This window comes from Lynx canadensis, chromosome F1 (genome assembly GCF_007474595.2).
Source record: "Lynx canadensis isolate LIC74 chromosome F1, mLynCan4.pri.v2, whole genome shotgun sequence".
In the NCBI taxonomy this organism is placed as follows: Eukaryota; Metazoa; Chordata; class Mammalia; order Carnivora; family Felidae; genus Lynx; species Lynx canadensis.
The window spans coordinates 55,501,460-55,525,873 of NC_044319.2; the positions used below are offsets into that span (position 1 = coordinate 55,501,460).

Consider the following 24,414-nt stretch of genomic DNA (forward strand, 5'->3'; position numbering starts at 1 on the left):
CTTCCAACCTTCTCTTATCCTCTTGAATCAAATATACTCATGTTCCAAATGTCTGTGGAGCCTGCCTTTTGTAGGAATCCTGCATCAGAAACCATTTTTAAGGATAACACACACAGGGCTAACCTTAAAAATCTCCATCATTTATAATAACATCTCATATATGTTAACATGATGAGATACAGAGTCAATATTTTGTGAGATAATTTTATTCTATGGCTAGGTTCTTATTTAAGTTATCAAATAATTAACCTTCACAATAAAGTACATGTATGTACCATCTTTTTCTTCTATAGAATTCAGGCTCTATTGAATAAGCAAAGTTACCATCTTATTAAAAGGAGATTTTCTCTGACACTTGGTTTTATTTCTTCACTTAAGATAATGACATTGTTTTGAGAGTGTTCCACTGGTTGGGGTGGAGAGTGACAGGGAGACCGAAAAAAATAAATAAAAGAAAGCAACACATACTTTGGGAATTTTCCCAAACGGGTGAACAAAGAGTCCATAGGATGGGTGAGTTGCTCAAGCGAGGCCTTTGGATCAAGTCCTTTCTTTGCCAGGTTCGTACACATTCTCCATTTCACTTCACCTATTGCCAAAAAAATGGGGGAAGGAAATAAGAGAGCACAAGAGTGACAAATTGAGGATGAAATATACTTTATATGTAATCTCATTGGATGAAATATATATAAATAGTTGGAAACGTCATGTTAATTACTACCTTGTGAGTACAAAAGTATTTGACTCAACACTAATGGTCTTGATACTCTCACTGAACCATAACTAATGTCAAAAATTTGCAAAATTTCAAAGAAGAATATACCTATAATATCCTGTGTCCTAACATCAAGGTCATTCTCTAATGATGAGGATTTTATCCACTTACATAATTTATGTGTAAATGAAGAATATGGATGCTTTATGTTTCTGAAGGAAAAAAAAAAAAAAACCCACTTCTACCAATTCCAACTTTCTGATCCCAGGCAGTGCTCCCATTAATATAATTCCAAATGATATCACATTTCCAAAAACATCTCCTTAGAGTGACTTGAGGGCTGTGCCGCTCTAAGAATTACCAATTACTGTCTTGCATTTCCTCCGGAGCTGGATAAAAATTACCCATCTCCAATTTATCAGCAGATACATTATGGTTCTGTGGCCAAGAGTAAAAGAAGCTTTTCCTTAGATTGCCAGCTCTCGGGAGACTGGCCTTTTCTACTGGTTAGAAGATGTAGCCCCTGTTACCTTGGCCTTCATCAGTTTGAAGACTTTATCTGAGGAAGCAGTCCATACAATGTCCTCTTTACCTAGGGGGACAGGGTCAGTTTCCCGGTTCGGGTCAAGGGAAAATCCCTGTCTTTCCAACCCGTGTCAAGATGCGCCAATGGGATCTTGGGAGAGTGTAAAATGGAGTCACCCAGACTGGTGCCACGGGGCTTCAGAAGCCTGTTCGGTGAGGATTGCTGTAAACTTTACACCAGACTTCCAGACTCATGAGTTGAGTGAGTGAGCCCTCTCAGCTTCTGCTTTTATTCCATCTGGTATTTTAGGACCCGTTGCAAAGCTGTAGGAGCCCTAACAGCGGATTGACACTAACAGCAAGTGCAAGGGGCAAAGCCTCCTGGTTAAATGACCAGCATAAAGGAAACCTAAGTTCCCTGTGCTGAGGCACCTGTGCTATGGTAGGTCAGTCCAAATTAGGCTCAGAGAGGTTGAACAACTAACCCTGGGTCACAAAGTTTCTAAATGGCAGAGACAGGATTAAATCCTGAGTTGGTTTTTTACCAGGATCCTGCTTTTTAACCACGTACTTAAGAAGGAATGATATTCTAGCATGTGAAATTGTGTGTTCTCACTGGGTGGTCAGAGAATAAAGAAATCACTGAACCCCTGAATTCAAAAGCTCAACCAGGGTCATTATTGTGAAGAACGGAGGAAGTTATATCCTGCAATGAATAGTTCTGTGCATTGTGGTTTTCTAATGGGAGGCACACAGGCAGAGCAGAGGTGAAATACGGGGGGTGGGGAGGGCTGTCGGAAATAAAGATCAGAGTCTAAAAGAAGCAGAAATAATCCAGCAATACGGCGGAAGACGAATAGCTTAGGATGTACTATAAACAGATAAGTGCAGACCAGCTCAGAACTGTGTTTTCAGCTCTTGTGTGAAGCAGCGGGTTTCAGGCTGCAGGTAGTAACGGCCAAGTTTTCACCTTCACATTACACCCAGCTCTTCCCCCAGAAGATCATTCTTTGAGCTGAAAGAAATAGGAGTCAGGAGCTGTGCAGTGGCGCATGCCTGCTCAGCTTATTAAAACATGGGAAGAAGGCAATATTTCACCCCCCAGAAATAAAAAAAGATAGACAAGTGAGAGCAGCTAATCCATCGGAAGAAATTAGCAGGCAGAGTATGTAGCTGTTTGAAATGATGAACGAGGCTGAAATAGCTACACAGGCTAACATCCAGTGGGATAATTACTCCAAGCTCTCAGGCTAAAATCTGTCTGGAAGGAACTGGGAGGCTTTGATGACTCAATTTCAATGGGCATGCTTATGAAATACATAGTAAAACCTATTAAAATTGAAATTGTTCTTGGTAGGTATTCTGTGACTGGGCTGCTGACCCTGTCAGGCGGCTTTTTAATAAGGTACACACTATTTTTATTCTCAAAAGTGGCATGTACTTTAGCTGCCCACATACTCAGTTTTAACCCTATAGTAACCTGCTCTCTGATTTTTCCATATACGTGTGTCGGGCACACTCGTGTTCTTCTTCTACCAAAAAAGGTGGGTCTCCCAATGAATGCAGACATTGCTGGCTTTCGCTGTAACAAAGCTGCTCCTTTATTATTCTGTCAACCGGTTTTTCCAGCTTCAGGAACAGCACCCATCAAGCTTCATATCCACATCCAAGCAAATGTTGCCGCAATACATACCTGCTGATTTAAAACAATTTTGTTTTTCCCTTAGATAGAGTCAATTACGTGATGCCACAACCATCATTAGGCTATTCATGTGGAATATACCCAAGTGTAATCCCAAATAATCCCCACATTCTGAAATACGGGTGCCTGGGTGGCTCGGTTGATTAAGCATCTGACTTTGGCTCAGGTCACGATCTCACGGTTTGTGAGTTCGAGCCCCCACGTCGGGCTCTGTAATGGGCTCTATGCTGACAGCTCAGCCTGGAGCCTGCTTGGGATTCTGTGTCTCCCTTTCTCTCTGCCCCTCCCCCACTGATGCATGTGGTCTCTCTCCTTCAAAAATCAATAAACGTTAAAAAAATGAAAATTAAACATACATTGAAATAAGTAGACCCACAACTCACATGCCTGGGCAGAATTGTTGTAAGGAAATCCTCAACGGTGAGAAAGAAGCTGGAAGCTAGAGAATTGCTAAGGCCATACTACTTACCGGAAGTGTGCCCTTGCGAGCCATTGGAGAAGACATCTGGGAGCTTGACGGCGACGCTGGATCTCACGCTCCGCCTCGGACCTGCTAAATTAGAATCTGCATTTTAACAAGATTCCTCAGGTAATATGCATATACATTAAAGTTTGAGAACTGCGCTTCTCCTGCACACCTGGTTTTAGATTTCTACGACCGTTCATCATTGAAGCAGCTCTGTGCTCAGCCACGCCTTTCTCAGATAAAGCCTATTTGGAAGGGAAACAACCACAAAGAAATAGGGAAGATCCACTCACACTCCTGGTATTTCTAAAATCTTCCTCTGTTCAAATATATTAAAAGACAGGGGCGTCTGGGTGACTGAGTCAGTTAAGCCTCCGACTTTGGCTCGGGTCATGATCTCACAGTTTGTGGGTTCGAGCCCCACGTTGGGCTCTGTGCTGACAGCTCAGAGCCTGGAGCCTGTTTCGGATTCTGTCTCTCTCTCTCTCTCTCTCTCTGCCCCTCCCCTGCTCATGTTCTGTGTCTCTCTGTCTCAAAACTAAATAAAAAAAATTAAAATTAAAATTAAAATTAAAAAAAAAAAACAGAAAATGCAGAGTCAAGGTGATGAGGAGAAGAAGGAGGAGGAGGAGCAGAAGAGGAAGAAGAGGAAGAAGGAAAAGAAGATTCATGTAAGATCAGCCCAGACACCTTTTTCTCTCATTTACTTCTAGATTAGGGTTACACCAGTTGGTAAATATAAGGCACTAGGAGTTGTTAGTTGATCTCTCATACATTGTGTTTGTAGTTCTGAGGGTGGGGCACAGGTCCATTCATGCTTCGTGATATTTGCTAATGCTTTTATGAAGCCCACAGTCATAGAATCCCTTCAGGTATCTTTAAGGATACGTATATCTTTCCTATCCTGCTTTGATATTCTGTCATCCTGTATATTCCACACTAATACTGATCATCCCTCAACCTGCCTCTATGTTACTCACTCCTTATTCTACAGACTGGTTCATCCATTACTACCTCAAATTGTCAATGACCTCACCCAGCCTCCTCTTTAATATAAGTTCCTATGGCCACTCTATGAAGCTGGTGTTTTGTTTTGTTTTGTTTTGTTTTGTTTTGTTTTTTTCTTCCAGCAGGTCCAGAACCCTGGAAGTCTTAAATTCTTCCTGCTCTCTCTTCCTGTTGAACCCAATTGACTCAATTTCCTTTTTTTATTTGTATGTCTAGCATCTACCACCCAACCCATCACTCGATCCAGGTACCTGCATAATGTTTAAGAAAAATCAAGCAGTCATGAAACCCCTGGAAGTATGTAATTTCAGATCTCTGCTGACCCTTAACCGACTCTCATCGCCCTTAACATACGTCACATCTTCATCATTGTCCTCAAACTCTCTTTTCAACTCCTGCCTCCTCCCAGTCGTCAAAACACACGAAGACTCCTGTTTCATACATAGAATTAAGGCATTATCTCTCAACGTTACCACCGGTTTAATGGTGTCTTTCTATTCATGCTCATTCCTAACTTCCTTCCTTTCAATCTTAGAGAAAAGGAGATCTGCACTTACTCCAGCCCGGTCTGTGCCCTTAATTCCTTTACCTGCCAACACCGTGACTTTGCCCCTCAATCATCTCCTCTCACGTTCTCTGTTGAATCTTCAATGGCTCTTCCCCTCCTCTCTCTGCTAATTCATTGTCCCCAACTTGGAGCAGAGCCCAGTGTCTCCCAGACCAAAAAGACCTGGCTTTCGCCTCATAGCTCTCTAGCTCAGGCCAGCTCTCCCTTTGTATTAACGTTCCTCTAACGTGTTGTTTTATTTAATTTCATATTCTCAGTGCACGTCGACCCACTGCGTATTGGACTTCTGTTTCCTGGCTGCACTTGCCGAAATGTCAGTCACCTTCTGATTGCCAAATCCAGATTGACACTTTATCATTTTTCTGTATGGTATTTGACACCTACATCTATTTTTTTAGCTCCAAACTCTCCATTCTGCTGGCCGTTCCCCACATCTCTGGCCATTTCCTTCACTCTGTCTTATTCAAGCGTTCCTCTGCTTCCTCCCACCTTTAAATGTTCCTACATTTCTCCCAAGACTTTACTAACTTGTTTATATGATTTTCCTGAGAGATTAGATTGACCCACTGCTGCTTATGGTTTCAGCAACCATTTGTATGCAGATGACTAACAGATTCACACCCTGAGATCATACCTCTCTTCAGGTTCAGGCTCATTTATTCAAACCCTCTGTCGGATAGCTCAGTCTAGGTTTTACTCAAGCACCTAAAGTTTGGAGAGCACTAAGTTACCTTTTTTTTTTTAGGTTTATTTATTTATTTTGAGAGAGACATAGAACGTGCAAGTGGGGGAGAGGCAGAGAGAGAGAGAGGGAGAGAGAGAGAGATGTCTGCACGGAGCCGGATATGGGGCTTGAACCCACAAACCGTGAGATCCTGACCTGAGCCGAAGTCAGATGCTTAACTGACTGAGACACCCAGGTGCCACTTTACTCAAGCACCTAAAACTCAGTATGTCTAATATGGACACATCCTTCCACCAACCTGCTCCTTCTCCCATGTTCCTAGTCTTCATGGTACCACATCCACAAAACCCCCAAAGTTAGAGCTTACCCTTGACTCCTCCCCCAACAATGGATTATAAAGGCTCAGGGTCCAAATTTCCTGAATATCTCTGGGCTCTAATTCTTATTTGCCCTTCCTTCTTGTTCAGGCCATTAGTTTGTCTCATGAGGATTATTACAAAACCTCCTGCTTCTAGTATTAACCTCGCAGATTCAGCTACCACACAGACAGCAGAGGCTTATGTTCATTCATTCATCTCACAAATATTTATTGACAGCAAATGTTTATTACAATATACAGTATAGAGGGAACAGCTGTTATGTTAACGACTAGATAAGGATGATAGCAATGTAAAATTAAATGCTGTAAAGCAGGGGTCAGTCACCTGTTTTTGTACAGCCCATTGTCCTATAAATGAATTTCATGTTTTACGTGGTTGGAAAAATAAAAACAGAAGAAAAATAATATTTCATGACACATGAAAATTGCATGAAATCGAACTTTGTATGCCAAAATAAAGTTTTATTGGAACACAGCCATGCTCAGTAATCTATGTTCGTTCTATGGCTGCTTTATATCACAGAAACAGAGTTGATTCGTTGTTGGTAGAGGCTGGTCAGATTGTATGAAAATTCAGACATCTGAAAATACTCACTATCTGGCCCTTCACAGGAAAAGATTACTGATACCTGCAATGTGGCATTTTAAAATTTTAATCATAACATTACCAAAATAATGTCCCTGGGGAAATGGATTAGGACACGCTTACATCTTAAAGATTCTAAAAAGCTTATTTAATATTACATATGTTCAAATAACATTAGTTTAATAGACATTAATGTAAAAATGATCTCTCTGGTTAGTTTAATAAAGAGTTGTTGAGTATTAGCATCAAGTATTTTTCGAGACACTGAACATACAAAAATAATAAAAACAGGCCCCTGAGGGGCGCCTCAGTGGCTCAGATGGTTGAGCATCTGCCTCGAGTTTTGCCTCACAGTCCTGAGATTGAACCCGAGAGTCCTGAGTGTGGAGCCTGCTTGGGATTCTCTCTCTCCCTCTCTCTGCTCCTCCCCTGCTCACATTCTCTCTCAAAATAAATAAACATTAAAAAAACAAAAGCAAAAAAACAGGCACTGAGCTAAAAGAAATAGATATTCTGTGAAATTAATCAGACTGAGAACAGCCTTACAAAGGATATAGGTTATGAAGAGGAGGGGCCATCGGTCAAGCAGGAATGTTCAGAAAGTCTTTCTGGTAGGAAGCACTGCTCAGCTAGAACTAGACACAGTGTGTTCTTACCCAGTCCAGTCCCCGGATGCAACATTCTTCTGTTACAATCGTTGATTCTTACATTCTTAGTGATAAGAATGATTCATGTATTTTTAAAGTTTTAATTATTTTTTTTCAGTTTTTATTATTGAAGGACAATTGACATACAACGTGTATCTTTTAAAGTAACCGTATTTTAAATTCTCCATTACTATTTCGAAACCTGCTGTATCTGAAAGCTTTCATCATCACACAACTGCTTGCACACCAGTGTCTTCACCGGTTTAATGCCATTGCCATTTGAGCCTGCAATCATAATGAACGTGGAAAATAGCATAAATCTGATGGATGGCGCATAATGCAAAATTTTATACTTGTTAGCTGTGTATGTGTGTCAGATAATTGTACATTTACTACTCTTGGATCTCAATTTAATTCATTTCAGGATGATTGGATATTAGTGAAAATCAAAAAAAAAAATGCAAACACCATAATAATGTTACCTGAAGGGTATTTCATTACCTATAGAATGTAGGAGACATTTTTCTCATAGCATCTTCTACTGAATTAGGGCTTTATGCTGTTAGAGTATTTGTGGCTTAGTCAAGCTCATAAAATAGACAGTAGCCAATAATGGAGAAGAATGATTTACTGGCAAGGAGCCATGTCTCTAAGTCTTTTTTTTTTTTTTTTTTTTTTACATTTATGTAGTCAGAAATTACTTGGACTCATTTTTTCACATCTCCTTCAGGAAGAAAGAGAGAATAGATATATTTAACATCACTGACTTTTAAAAGAATAGATATACATTTAAAGACCTTCATCCTTTTATACTGGCCACTAAAATTTCATTTGCATCGTTCCAAGTACCAACGTGATATATAGATAGATATATAACATGGTTTTCGAAAACGTCATTTTTCATTTGTTCCTCCTGTTATATTTTCCAATTCTACCATCTAGATAAAGAAACAATTTAAGATGGGCTGCATTAGTGACTTAGGTATGTACTAGCAAACAAGATCAGAAAGAGGACTCAGTTTTGGGGTGCCAGAGTGGCTCCACTGGTTGAGTGTCTGACTCTTGATTTCAGCTCAGGTCGAGATCTTGAGGTTGGGGACAGAGCATCGCATGGGGCTCTGTGATGAATGTGGAGCCTGCTTTGGATTCTCTCTCTCTCTCTCTCTCTCTCTCTCTCTCTCTCTCTCTGCCCCTCCCCTGCTAGGGCACACATGCTGTCTCTCTCTCTCTCTCTCTCTCTCCCTCTCTCTCAAAATAAATTTAAAAACATTAAAAAAAAAAGAAACAGGAATTAGCTTTAATAAATAATACACGATGTTGTGCTAAAAAAGCCAAAAAAATTAATAGGTCTTAGGGTTGCACAGCCCTTTTTCCTGGGGCTTCTATATTTTTACAGATGAGGTTTATTTACATTTTATCACAAGATGATAGTCTCATTTTAAATATAATGTAGAATACAATGAGGTATAAAAGATTATATTCTTATTTTTATTTATTTTATTTATTTATTTTTTATTATTTTTATATGTAGTTTTTATTTGAGAAAGACAGACAGGTGAGCAGGGGGGAGAGAGAGAGAGAGAGAGAGAGAATCCCAAGCAGTCCCCACGCTCGGCACAGAGCCCAACGCAGAGCTCTATCTCAGGACCCTGGGATCGTGACCTGAGCCAAAATCAAGAGTCAGACACTTACTCGACTGAGCCACCCAGGTGCCCCCCAAAATACATTTTTAAACACTTTCCCTTCTTAGAAGTAGTAGTAAGTAGCATATGCCCTGGCCATAATAATGGTTGGCATATGTATCATTTAGTAAAAATCTCAGAATGCTATGACATTTATACAAACTGTTTAATTACATATTTTAATGTACATGGACAATGTTGGCCTCAATTCATGTAATTTAAGTTGAAACTAGATTTTCAATTTTAGAATGTCTAAGATCTTACAAGTATCACTGGAAGAATCATACTTTGAATTGAAAATATTTATTCAGTGAGTTTTAGAAGTAAAACACTGTGACAAGTAATTGAGTATACAGAAGTGTTCTCGCACCGCTTATCCTCAATGATGGAAACATCAAAGTAAATAGGATATATCACACCAAAGAAACAAAACAAAACAATGAGCTAGGCTTTTTCTCTGGTAGAATAATAGAACTTCTTGCATGATTACTTAATTATGCGCTGTCTTAAAAATTAATTTCCTATGTAATACATTATCAAAAATATTTATAACCATAAATATGGTTAATATGTTAATGACAGGATGACTTTCTGATAGCATCAATATCAGAAATTCTGACGCCTTCTTCAGTTTTTAAAATCTAATTCTCTAGTCTGCCTCTCATAGCTCATCGCCACTTTGGTATTGAAAATCTTTCCTGCCTTTGCCTTTTTTCACATAATGAAAATTTACTCAGTTCTTTGGAACCTGTTAGCAGAAATAAAATAACCCTTTTCCTTATATGTATATAAATAAAAATTGCCTGGTTCATCCACTTGTATATACACAATCCCAAATCTTACAACGTTAGCACTAGATATTCAGTGGATGCTTCATTGATACCTCTATTGTCCAAACCTACAAGAATAAACATTATTGGTATTTTCTTAATGTTCGGTCATAATTTGGGTTAGTGAAATCCCAAAGTAACAAACAGTTTTCCGAAGAGAACTATTTCACAAAGTCCAATTTAATTTGCTAGCAAAGTAATATTCAGACTGAATGTAGCAACAATAGAGAAATAGGATGTTCAATTTTTTCCTTAGCTAATAAAAAATGCTATATTTTCAGTTTGAATGGATTCTCTCCTCTACGTACAGATGTCATTTTTCACACTGCTTGTGGAAACAGCGTAACATTCCTGCCATTCACCTGTTTCAAAACAAACCGTTTCATAGATCGGTATTATTTCTTTGTACAAATAAATGAGTGCCGTTAAAAGAATCCTGTTTTTGGACTTCAAAGTGATCAAACTTGACAAGCAGTGCAGCTCCTGGCTGTCCGTAGCTAACCCTATAACGGTAGGGGTTAATGTACAGCATTTAATGGACTTCTAATTTCCCTGTAATTTAGGGAGCTAAAAGGAGCAAGATATGGCAGAGAAAGAATTATAATGTTCCAGATTTTAGGAAAAAGGTGCATTATTAAGTGGGAAACATTCAGTTATAAGAAAGAGTAGAATTGCATTTCCTAAAATTGTTAAATATAAATTTTCTCACTTCAACATTTTAATACGAACTCCTGAAGCTTTGGGGGAGGATCATATTTCTTTTCGCTTTTATTTTTTAACCTCTCTGCCTTGGAGGAATGTAACTACATTTTTAAGCAATGGTCCATAGACATTATAAACATAATTTCAGTGTTCGGAAAGTTATGGTGCAAAGTGCAGTTGTTAGTCAGAAATCCTCCACCAAAAACCTATCAGATGTAACAAGATAATTCAGAAAGGTGACTGGTTGCAAATAAATCTCAAAACCAGTAACATTTCCATAGACGAGCACTAATCAGAAAAGTCAATGGGAACATTACGATTCCATTGGCATTAACAACAAATAAATGTAGACGAGTAAGACGTAAATACAAGCAAGGTACGGGCTTTCTTTCACAAAGCAAATCAGAACATTTTCCTATGGGATACAAAGAAGACTTGAAAACAATGGCTTATTTCTAGCTGGTAAGATCTAACGGCCAATTTCTCTTAAATTAGTTTGTGAGTTAATATACATTCTTTCAGAATTCAATGGGATTTATTTTTTGCCTTTATAAAACGATTCCATGTTCACCACAAGGAACTATAAGCCTCTGTATGCACATGTACATACACACCGTGTGTGTATATGCAGTTGAACTTTGAACAATGTGGGATGCCGACCCCCACGCAGTCAAAAATCCACCTATAACTATTGACTCTCCCAAAAACTTAACTACAAATACCTCCTGTTGACCAGAACCCTCACCAATGAGACAGTCGATTAATGCATATTTTGTATGTTATGCGTACTGTACTCTGTACTTTCACAATCAAGTAAGCTAAAGAGAAGAAAATGTTATTAAGAAAACCATAATGAAGAGAAAATATGTCTATAGCATTATACTGTAAAAAATCTGCATACAACTGAACCCAGGCAGTTCAAACTGAGTTGTTCAAGGATCAGCTGTAGTATAGAGAGAGAATGATGAGGGGAGAGTTGAATTTTTATGTATTCAGGTTATGTGTTATAAAGCTACAACATTTAGGGGCGCCTGGGTGGCTCAGTCGGTTGTGCATCTGACTTCGGCTCAGGTCGTGATCTCACGGTTTGTTTAGGTCGAGCCCCGCGGTGGGCTCTGTGCTGGGAGCCTGGAGCCTGCTTCAGATTCTGTGTCTCCCTCTCTTTCTGCCCTTCCCCTGCTTGTGCTCTGTCTCTTTCTGTCCCTCAAAAATGAATAAATGTAAAAAAAAATTTTTATAAAGCTAAAACATTTAATAAAATATCATTATCAGTTCAACGGTTAAGAGACAAAACAATGAATACATTAGAAAGTCCCAAATCTACCTAATTTATGTTGGAGTTTAATATATGATAAAGGTGGTATTTTTTGAATCAGTGAAGAAATGGCAAACTATTCATTAAATTTTCTGGCACAATTAAAGCAGGTTACCAATGAGGAAACTGGGGCACAGAGAGGTTAGGTAAGGTGCCCATAGTCAAACAGCTTGGAGGCAATAATAGGTGTAGACTCAAACTCAGGCAGGCTTACTCCAAAGTCTGAGCCTTTACCATTACACTGTCTCTTCCTAAGTTTTTACAACAATCTTATTTTACAAGTAGAAAAACTGAATGACAGAAAAGTTAAATAACTTCCTAAGATTACATAATCAAGTAATTCAGGCCATCAGAGTAGTCATCTGATTTTTAAAAATACTGTTTGTCCATTAAATCTGAATTTACAAAAATCTAAATCTTTTGATGTAGGCAGATTATTTTTATAAGAGAGTCTCATCAATTATTATTAACTACCTATACAGTGTTATTTCTAGTATTGGGTAAACTGCGAGAAGAGATATCTAACATAATCAACTATGGCCCTCCAATTTATAGAAACATGGATAAAAATTATTTACGTACTGTATCAAATTTTCCAAAATAGGCTGCGTTCAGATTTCACCACCTTTGAGAATATTTGGGGCTTTATTTCACTTCCTTTCCCAACCTAATGATAAAATAAGTTGTTCCCCCCTTCACTGTGCTATGTTTTTCTTTCTTTTATTTCCTTCTATCTCTGGTTGAGCACATACCCCACTGGATGGTAGTTACCTGTAAAAATGTTTTTGTGTCAAGATACCAGGAGTGAAGCAAGAATTATTTTTATTCTCAGAGCATATTACAGTGCCTATCATATATTAGAGACTCAATAAATATTTGCGTTGTCCTGAAACTGTTCATCTATATTACAGTATAATATATATAATATATATACATATAGTATATAGTACAGTGTAAGATATAGAGTATCTTTCTCTACAGTACAAAGCTGGAGGCTCCTTGGAAATAGACAAGAACATTTGTCATAATCTCCATAATCTCTGGAAGATGTAAGAGAGCTAATAAAACATCAGAAATAAGAATTTTAAAATCTGGTTTCAGACCCTGGGTCTACAACTGTTTATTGATTACCGAGCTTCCTTCAATCCTGGAAGGATTCCAGGGTGTTTGTGAACTATAATAGAGAACAATTTAGTAGAAATATCGATTATGATGCCTACTTGTACTATCAGTCAATGTTGTTTATCCTTTTAACATTAATATAGCCAGGGCATCTGGGTGACTTAGTTGGCTAAGCGTCCAACTCTTGACTTTGGTTAAGAGCATGACCTCGTATTTCGTGGGATCGAGCCCGTGTGGGGCTCCACAGTGATAGCACAGAGCCTGCTTGGGATTTTCTCCTCTTCCTCTCTCTCTCTACCCCTCCCCTGCTCACATGCCCTTTCCCTCTCTCTCTCTCTCTTTCTCTCTCTCAACATAAATAAAGAAACATTTAAAAAATCTTTAATATAGCCATTTATTAAGCTATTATAACACGTCATCTCTTCTGTCAACCACTTCATGTACTGTATCATCTAATCTCATGACAACGCTTCAGATGAGCTAATGATATCCTCACTTCACAGGTAGGGAAACTAGGAGGGTCAGGCTGCCAAGGTCACACAGCTAGAGAGTAAGAAAGTTGGAATTCGAACTCAGAAGTGCCTGATTACAACTGCTGATCATGGCCACTATAATTTTTTTCTATGAAGCAATACCTTAAAAAATTGCAAATTGCAATACTCTAAGAAAGCTATATTCTGAAACATAGACAATAAGAGAATAGATTTAGATGTAGATAAAGACTTCTTAGATGACTTACATTTCACAGAACATTTTGGAACTGAAAAAGAACATGTACTACCAGAGTCAGGCTTCAGAGCATGCCCAATGGTTTCCAATTTCTTCCTCTATTCAAATTTTGTTTCTAATCTAGAAACTACTGAATATTTTCACTTGAGTGTATCAGAGACTCCGCAAACTTAACAGATACAGGCATTTATTTATTTATTTATTTAGCGAAAGCAATGAGCATGGGAGGGGCAGAGAAAGAGAGACAGAAGAGAATCCCAAACAGGCTTCGCACTGTCAGCAGCGCGAGCCTGATGCAGGGCTCGAACTCATGACAGCAAGATCGTGACCTGAGCTGAAATGAAGAGTCAGACGCTTAATTGACTGAGCCACCCAGGGGCCCCTAGATTAGGCTTTTGTCTTTCGAGTTCTTATGACTGGATTGTACAACCCACCCCCCCCCCTCCAGTTCACTCCTCTCTCATCTACTTGACATGAATTAAAAGAAGTGTTTACTGTCTGCTTCCAGACTGAGGAGGTTGTGAATGCACCGATGGCAGAAAATTTATCTTCTTCAAATTCTGTGTTATACTTTGCAGTACCTAGCTTGGTGCCTGGCTCCTAATTAAAACAAAACAAAACAAAACAAAACAAAACAAAACAAAACAAAACAAACTTCTTTATATGCATGTATGTGCCTACCAACCTATCTAATTGGTCAATTGAACACAAAAACTAACAATTTAAAGACAGTTAATTATTTGACCATGGGTAAGTATTCCATTTTTCTAGTTTTAGTTCATTTATAGCTCACCTCAAAGAAATTCCCCAAACCTTCTACCTAACTGCTGGTTAATTTTTATACTAAATAACACATTACTACAAATGTAATCTTTAGGCAAAATGTATTCCTCTCATCTCAACCCCTTCCCAATTTAAAAATATTGTCTACTTCTAAAACACTATAGAATTTTGGTGTGACCACATGAGGAAAAAAATTCTGTAGGTTATTCCTTTGTTTTTGCCTTCTCCAAAGTACTAAATACTTTGGAATTCAAATTCTCTGCCCAAAAGTTAAATGTTAATTTTTAATTAAAAATTTTTAGAAGTTAATTTTTTTAAAGCTAACTACCTATATTTATATTTGTCTAACAGAAAGATTTTGAAGACCTATCACATGGAAGGCACTTACTAGTCCCAAGGATAGATTTGTAAAGCAAGATCTCTGAACTCTAGAAGCTCACAGCGTATGAAGGCTGATAATGTTCACGTTCAGGGAGGCAACATAGAGTCTCCAGTTAAGTGTTTTTGCCACATAGAAAGTACTCGATCAATTTGTTGAAAGAAATAATCAGAATAGGATATAGTAATTACCACCTTATTGGTTTATACAGAAATCACATTTAGCATACTCTTTGCAGCTGAAATTATTTTACAGAACACAAAATTCCAATAGATTACTAAAGAGGTCTGATTTAAAAAAATAATATCTCTAAGGTCTGCCTACACCTGACATATATAACAATTTTAATAAATCATAACACATTGAGTCGGGGGGAAGCAATTAATGCCAAATTAAATAAAAGGTAACTGATAGAAGCGAATTCACAACCTGAGTAACTGCAATTATTTTAGATATTTCATTTTTACCCTAACCTAATGTCACTGAATTGTTTTAAATGGCCTTACCGAAGCAAGGTGATTGTTTTGCCACAGATTAGGGAAATCATGGTTATTGGCCAAGTCACTGACCTTCCAAGATCCTGAGCTAAAATCCCGTTAGCACAAGTTGTTTTACTGTGAACTTGATACAGAAACTCAGAGCCTGAGAAAGGAGATCTGAAAGGCACCTTTCTAAAAAACAATTGATTTGCTTCATTTCATTGAAATGGCTAATGCTTTGATGGTTCATATTTACAATGGCTTGTCCTGCTCTTCAGTGGAGTTGATATGTTGGAGTCTTTAACACCATAAACTTGATCAGAACTTCCTTAGTAATAAACAGACTGGATTTCAGGGGTGTGCCCCTCCTCCTCAGGCCTCTGGAGCCCATTTGCTTACCAATTTGTAGCTAAAGACATCGAGAATGGTGTTCTTCATGCTCAACTGCTCCGGGTAGTTGAAAATAGTTCTGGGAAGCTCAGTATGCAAACTGGCTTGGGAGCCTGAAAGGCTTCAAAGAGAAGAAAATTTGACCTTCCTTAGAGAAAGGCTGTTGCTCAGTGCAATTCACTTCTAAGTATGGAATTTCTGTAGCATTCCTAAAACACATGAAGAATGTCTATTTTCCCTGGAAGCCACTCCCTAAATGACTGAGAAAATTAAAAGCGGGGATTCTTGTTTGTACAGTTTTCTTAAATACCGAAGATGTTTCAAATTTTCACAGTGATTCATGTTGAAGCCCATGGTTGAAACACGTGGCTGTTAAAGAGCTAGGGACACATGTCTCTCCTACACATTAAGCACATAATGTCGAGGCTGAAACTTAACAGCTACTGAAGGGCCAGGGGTCGACAGGCTGTTTTTCCTTTTCAAATCCACTCCTTTGGAGGTGTTCTTAGGTGTATTTCTCTCTTTACTTTTGAACAAAACAGGTCCAAATTCAATCATGAACATGTTGGAACCAAGCTATTACATTAGTACAAAAATGGCTGATTCTCTCTGCCCCACCTTTTTCTTTTTGTAATGTTCGAAGGTTTTCACTGAATGGTATTTCCTATGCCAAGGTGCAGAATCTCACCCAAGATTACTTTTTCTATCTGTTTGCAAAGCAATTTGCCATAGCAGCACTAGCTAGGGTCTGTTATGGTGAGTTCAGGGTTACCTAACAGTCACCAACCAAAATCCTAAAAGATATAAAGAAGTCCATGGGAATCATACTTCAGTAATCATGAATAGAAAATTATCCTCTGCTGCTCTGTCGAAAATCCTTGACAACTAATGCCACCCCAACCTCTCTACACATATATCCTGCCTACTAAAAGAATTCCATGAATGCTTTATGGAAAAAAAAATCTCGGGCCCCAAATTAAGGATCTATTTGTACCCATTAATGGACTCTAACTCAGCATCTCACCCAGATTTCAACATAATCCCTTCCATGATTCCCAGCCCCATTTTTAGTGTATGTCTCCTGTATTTAACTTGTTTCTCTTCATGGTGGGAAAAAACAAAACCAAAAACAACTCATTGGGTCTTCATTAATACGATGGCAATCATAACAGCATGATTAATGGTAAAAGACATTGCAGGAAAACAAATGCAAGATGACATGATTTTATGTCAGGATTTCTTAAGTGTTGTTAATTTGACTGAAAATAAGCAGCTTGGGAATTGTTTAAATCATTTTTGAAACAAATCCAACCTGAAGGTGGATCAGAAAGCTTTTCCGTAAAGGTGTTCATGAGCTAGGGAACATTCCAAAGAGGAGCTGAGCCACTTAAAAGGAAAATCACATTTTAAATCAAATTAAAGCACAAAATTGTAAAGTTGTTTTATTATTTTTACTGTATGTTAGATATGGGTATGTGAGTATGTATATATGGGAATAACATATGCTGCTTCTTTTTTTAAATTTTTTAATGTTTTTATTTATTTTTGAGAGAGAGAGAGAGAGGCAGACAGACAGACAGACAGAGTGCGAGCAGGGGAAGGGCAGAGAAAGAGGGAGACACAGAATCCGAATCAGGCTCTAGGCTCTGAGCTGTCAGCACGGAGCCAGACGCTGGCTCGAACTCACCAACAGTGAGATCATGACCTGGGCCAAAGTCAGAGGCTTAACTGACTAAGCCACCAGGTCTCCCACTTATACTGCTTTCTTATGTCTCAGTTATATAAATTACACAGCAATTAATAAAAACAAAAATTAAAAATGTCCTTATTTCCTTATATTTTAATGTTTATTGTTATAATAATAAAACATGCAAATAATTTTTTTTCTCATGTTTTTCTTTAGGAGCTTAGTTGCCAGTTAAATGAAGAGAGTATCTACATAAAGTAAAAGTTAAGAGGGAAAATTAATTAAAGCTAAAGTATACCTACGGATTTAATAATCTGAGTATTCAGGCTCTGGGGATATAAATATTATCAACAAAGATGGAAAATTAATTTAATGTCTCCAAATATTTGTACACATATACATATTTGTATTTATGTATTTATATAATATCTCAACTCCAATCAATAAATAATGGCCTGGCAAAAATATCATGAAACTTTTGCATTTCAACTATGGTTCCTAATCTCAACAAAAATACTCAAGGAAATTTTAAATCTCCTCCTGGACTATCTCACCGGATTGCTAATTTACACTTCAGAAGTACTTATCTTTCCTGTGTCTGTCTCAACTACAAAACTGGACCAAAATCTTTCCTTCTCTGTAGATAACTTCTATAAATCCTCAAAAGTAAAAATTATATATCAGGTACAAAATGAGGCTGTCAATTCTCCTATTTCTTTGAAGAAGAGTTAATGTGAAATACAACTTGCACAGTTACAAATGAAAGGTGGAAGTTGAAAGAAAGCAATAATCGATAGCTGTGAAATCCCAAAAGCTACCGAATCCAATCGACAAGGGAAGAGTTAAAATACGAGAACTCCCAAAAGCTTAGATGACCTTTGGAAACACAGATCAAAAACAAAGAGACGGAAAGTATAATTAACTCCATTACTGCTCAGTCAAATGAAAACAGCCATGACATCCTTTCTTATTTATGACACCAGCAAATAGCTCAATTCCACTCCTGGATATTGCTGTAGGACAGCACTGGCTCCACAGTGGAGTGAAAACAGAAACAAGCTGCTAAAATTTATGTCACTAGATCACATTAGAGATGTAAGATTTATGCAGAAGTCCCATAAAGAATAAGTAGCTTTTATATCTTATAACAATTCTTGTTCTCCAGCAAACAAAAGTCTGGATGTAGAAATATCCATGGAGACCTAGAATTTTCCAAAGTGCACTAGAATAATCGAGAGTTATTTACCTAAATCTACATTTTATCTCAGATATTGGAACTTGTCAATAATAATAAAAAATCTTAAGTAATCAAGCCATTTATTACCACTTAGAAATATTTTTATTTATGAGCCGTGTCTTAGTGACGGGAGAATTCATCAACGTGGTACATATTCACCATTGTATAGAAGGGACAATAGAAATAGCAAAGGGACTATTCAGGTCACACACAGCGTTTCTTCCTGGATGTTTTCGATTATTACCTACTCTGTTCTCATCTTTCTGGTCAAATTTTGCCTTCTTAACCATTTTGGTAATCCTACTGCCTGGCACAGTACCCAGCAGGTAGTAGTTACTCAGTTGATGTATTCCCCATAAAAATCCCATTGTGCATACATATTCTATTACTATTTCTTTGCACCTATTATCAATGCCTAGAACAGGCACTTTATTCACAGTAGGTGTTCAATAAGTATTATTTGTTTGCCTGATTTTCTGAGTTAATAAGTAGTTTTACAGTGATTTAAAACCTCTTCTTCACAGCTGGTGGAAACATGAATTGGTACAACCATCTGAATGGCAACCTGTTTTTCATACTTCCGGTCAAGAATGTTCATAGCAGTATAGTTCCTGAGAACAAAAACGGAAGGATGGATAAAGAGGGTATATTCCTATAAGACAAGGTCATAGGACAGTGGAAAAGTGTCAGTTACCCCCGCACAGGTTATCATGAATGACTCTCCCAAATAATATGTTGAGAAAACAAAACCAAATTGTACATCATTAACTATGTAAAGTTTTGAAGCATGAAAGCAATACTATACTATATTATATACTACATGTTATAATTATTTATTTTAAATGCATAGAGGAAAAAAGCACTGCGTCCTGCAAAATGGTTGCCTTGGCACAAGGAAGGATACTGCGGTCATGGAGAGCTGCAGGAACCCAGGACACTGGGGAGTCCAAATGTATTTGTAGCATTTTACTTTTTTTTTTTAATGTTATTTATTTTTGAGAGAGAGAGACAGAGTGTGAGTAGGGGAGGGGCAGACAGAGAGGGAGACACAGAATCCGAAGCAGGCTCCAGGCTCTGAGCTGTCAGCACAGAGCCCAACGTGGGGCTTGAACCCACGAACTGCAAGATCATGACCTGAGCCGAAGTCGGATGCTAAACCGACTGAGCCATCCAGGCGCCCCAGTGACATTTTACTTTTTAAGCTGGATGGTAAGAAAACGAGATTTTTAACTACTCCTATTCTCTTCACCTTTCAGTAGCTCTGTAATGGTTTTCAAAGGAAGAAGAAAATAACATTAACAAGATAGTAGTTACTCTTCCATGGGATAAACATCTTAATTAGATTCTTCTTACCATCCCCAAATTGTTAAGGATAACACCACCTTGAATAGAATGGCGTGTTGACATGAGGGGCACCTTTCAGATCATGCTTAGCAAAGAGATGCGAACCTCAAATACGGAACCCGGAAGAAGAGAGACAAAACCGCAGAAAACAAAGGAAGCCACTCTCTTGAGTCCCTCAAGAATAATATGAATAGAGACCATCGTGGTCAAGAAGCCATCAGATGCCAGTTCTGCCGGCGACCTCCCTCTTGAGAAAGACCCCCTCTGCTCACATTCCTTCTATAAATTGGGTGACCACAGAGCATTATCCAAATAACATAGTTTGAAAATAACTAGGGACACTGTTAAAGACTACACTGGCACAAAACATGTAAACCAGAAGCATCCTGGGCAAACTGGGCTGAAGAGGCACACTGACCAGCAGGTTTACCTACGTGAGCGAATTCTACAGAGGCAACTGGGGAAGAGAGGCAGTGTTGCTAGACTAGGTTTCTTTTTTTTTTTTTTTTTAATTTTTTTTTTTTAACGTTTTATTTATTTTTGAGACAGGGAGAGACAGAGCATGAACAGGGGAGGGTCAGAGAGAGGGAGACGCAGAATCTGAAACAGGCTTCAGGCTCTGAGCTGTCAGCACAGAGCCCGACGCGGGGCTCGAACTCACGGACCGTGAGATCATGACCTGAGCCGAAGTCGGCCGCTCAACCAACTGAGCCACCCAGGCGCCCCTAGACTAGGTTTCTAACAACATAGACACTTGATTTGAAGTGCTATTTTTAGATAAACTGGAAAATAAGCTAACAAAATCCAGGTGGGCCTGGAGAGAAGGGAAGAGAAATCATTCTCTTTCACGGTGGCCTGTCTGGAGATTCTGTCTAAAATTGACATTTGGGAATGGCACGTGAAGGCATTGAACTTAGAGTTATGGTGGCAGTTTTAAAAGTGTTAAGTGGTTATCTCTGCGGACTGGAATAGCAAAGGAGGAATAATCATGTCCATATCCATTGACATAGTTTGAGACTTTCTTTCCTATATATATGCATTATTTTTATAATATAAAATATAATATAATATAAAAGATATAATATATATAATATATAAAATATAATATAATATAAAATATAATATAAAATAATGCATATATATAATCCATATAATATAATAAAAATATTAAAAATTTAGAAAAGTGATAATACGCAGTACTGACCAATGGATGGGGTGAATATAGTAATACCTAATATTTATTGTGCATTTAAATGCCATGTGTTGGGGCGCCTGGGTGGCGCAGTCGGTTAAGCGTCCGACTTCAGCCAGGTCACGATCTCGCGGTCCGGGAGTTCGAGCCCCGCATCAGGCTCTGGGCTGATGGCTCAGAGCCGGAGCCTGTTTCCGATTCTGTGTCTCCCTCTCTCTCTGCTCCTCCCCCGTTCATGCTCTGTCTCTCTCTGTCCCAAAAATAAAAATAAACGTTGAAAAAAAAAAATTAAAAATAAATAAATAAATAAATGCCATGTGTTAAATGTTTAATATAGCTTATGTCATTTAATCTTCAAAACAACCCCGTAGATGATCATGCCCACATTCTAGATGAGGGAAACAGATGTTGGGAGGTAATGCAACTTGTCCACAGTCACGTAGCTCGTGAGTGCGGGACCTGAGTTTTGACCAAACTCCAAAGCCAGCCCTCTGATACTATTCTTCTGTTCTGCTCCGCACTTGAACTTGAGGTTGCAGAGAGTATATACTGGTACAGATTTTCACGTGGTATTTTGAAATATGTATCAAAACATTTAGTGTTGAGAAATTTAGAAATTATATTTCTATATGTTTGTGCTAAGAAAGCATGGTAAAATGCACCAATGGATTATCAAAGGAAGCACACTTCAGCAATGCATGTGAAAGAAAAAAAAAGTCAAATCCATCAAAAGGAGATTGAGTTGTAAAAATTATAATGTCTTCACACTGTATAATATTCACAATCCGTATTTATTTACCTGGAAGATTTACATTAACAGTGTTATATTGAGAAGGCAAGTTGTAAAACAGTATGTGTCTATAGTTTTGTAAAAAATAAAATGTCTGAACACAAACATTGCAAACAGTTTAGAAGTCTCTTGCTCTCTCTTGCAAGGCCGCTCGCTCCCTCGGAGAGACTGTCTTTAGCAGCCTGACCTAGGTAATGCCTCTTCTGTTGATTTTCCACCATGATTCTCTGTTCTCAGCCTTCATAAGAGTGTAATATATACTCATTTGTTTGCTTTCTTGTTTATTATTTGTGTCTTTGACCGATTTTATGCCGGCCAAGTGTAGGAACCACATCTGTACTGGTCACCACTGTTTATCCAGGCCCGAGTGCTATGGAATATGTGCTCGGAAATAATGCCCAATAAACTCATTTGGAAGTGATTTTCACTTCCTACTCTATGCCTTCATCCATTGTTTCAGCTTTTAGAAGAAGAATGGTGAGTACTGCAATGGGGGGGGGGGGAATAGTAAAGCTATTTTATTGTGGCTAACCGATCAATCGATTAATCAATCTAGCAATGCAGAGGCAGTCTTGATGAAATTTAAACCCCTACTAGATTTGCATCCACAAGACTTTCCTACAGATTTTTTTCCTGCTCTGGCACTTTCCAGGTAGGAGCATTATTCTCTACTCCCACATTATTTCCCCACATACTCTTTTCTTTTTAAAGTTTCTTTTTAAATTTTGTTAAATGTTTATTTATTTATTTATTTATTTATTTATTTATTTGAGAGAGAGAGAGAGAGAGAGAGACAGAGACAGAGTGAAGCAGGGGAGGGGCAGAAAGAGAGGGAGACCCAGAATCCAAAGCAGGCTCCAGGCTCCGAGCTGTCAGCACAGAGCCCTATGCGGGGCTTGAACCCACAGTCTGCAAGATCAGGACCTGAGCTGAAGTCGGTTGCTTAACTGACTGAGCCACCCGGGCACCCCATCTTTTTAAAGTTTTAAAGCACAGGTCTGTTACTCTCATTGAAACATGTATGTCATTGTTCATTTGCAGGGCAAAAAACAAAAAAAAAACAAAAAAGAAACGCTACCTGCCCACGGGAAGCAAGAGAATCTTCCAATCTCATGGCCCTGAGTGGACCAGGGAGAGTCAAGGGTCAAAACCTGTACAGAGACGGGGCCACTGAGGATTTGTTTTGGGTTTTGTTGTTACTTGTCTTGTTTTTGGCGGGCCATCAGGAGGTAGAGGCCATCACTGAAAGGGCTGCTTTGCCTTGAATTCTTCTGGAAGAGAACAGGCTGACCTCGCCCCAGCCTTCTCCTGTCAAAAGAATAGTCATTCCATAAATATCCGCTGCAAAAAAGAATGAAATAGTGAACGTGTAAAACATTCTTTTCATTGGTCTTGCTGTGGTGGTAAAAGCCATAAAAACCATAACTGAAAAATATAAGATTTGATAAATATTGAGTTTGGGGAAGAAAAAAATGTATTTATAAATTAATTTGTTTTCAATATAAGACCTTGTATGTAAGGTTCCAACACAGTGAATTTTACAGTGAAGCTATAAACTCTAAAATGGGGATTATGAGTGTGGACAATATAATTTATAATACTTGCATAGCTTTCAATTATTCAGGTGCTCAAAGCCCAACAAATTGAATAATGAACAGGGGTAATGAATTGAACGCGGAGAAGACGATAACAGAAAACACGGGGTAGCCACCACGAGGAATTCACATACAGAAGTAGCCCTGAAAGAAAGAAACTTGTTTGAAGGACACATTTTCTCTTTCAAGCCAAAACATTTACGGAATAGTAATGCAAGTACGAATTGCTTTGAAGAAATACCTGTGAAAGGTATAAAGCTGCTAAAATAGTATATTTCAGATGACCAAACAGAGAATTAGAATCATAAATTGGCCTGTTACATTCTCTGAGAGCGTCGGTCCTCTATTTCATTATTTTTAACAACACTGGGGGCGGGGGGCGGAGTGGGGGAAATGCGGTCATATAAATTATTAAGCACCATCGCTTTAGATTTAGGCTTGGAAGTGTGTTGATATTCCACAGACCCTCAAGCACAGAGTTCCTAACGGTATTTCATACAACACTGCAGATCAGAAATTTAAATAATGGAAATGGCTTCTGAACTCACTGTTCGGACCTGGGTTAGGATGATGCATGTATGTGTCTGTTAGTGAAGGTTCTGAAGGAAGGGTGCATACTAAGTGTTGCATCAACTCCTCTGCTTCCGGGGATACTGCAGACCAGCAAACTGTGCACTCGGCCAAAATCAGGGAAAGATGCAAATGAAGTACAATTAGCTAAAGTCAATAAAAATTAACCATTCGCCCCCCCCCCCCGCCCCCCCCCCCCCCACCGTCATGCACAGCCCCGAACCTGCACACACAGCATCCTGCTACATGAAGTGTATTTATCAAAGCAACTTAAAAATAATCTTTTTTGTAGAATGTTGCAAGCCAG

At 38.4% G+C, this 24,414-nt stretch overlaps 1 long non-coding RNA gene across 2 annotated transcripts; it reads right to left on the minus strand.

The window, feature by feature from the left end:
- Window positions 1-209: 209 nt before the first annotated feature.
- On the minus strand, window positions 210-15,850 carry LOC115505243. Of its 2 annotated transcripts, none has more exons than XR_004343120.1 (3): window positions 15,702-15,850; window positions 3,412-3,495; window positions 210-589 (listed from the first exon to the last, which is right to left on the minus strand). It is a non-coding gene; the product is annotated as an uncharacterized LOC115505243 (long non-coding RNA). The 2 variants fall into 2 exon arrangements; XR_003965960.1 differs by lacking the exon at window positions 210-589 and adding an exon at window positions 2,363-2,936.
- Window positions 15,851-24,414: the final 8,564 nt, after the last annotated feature.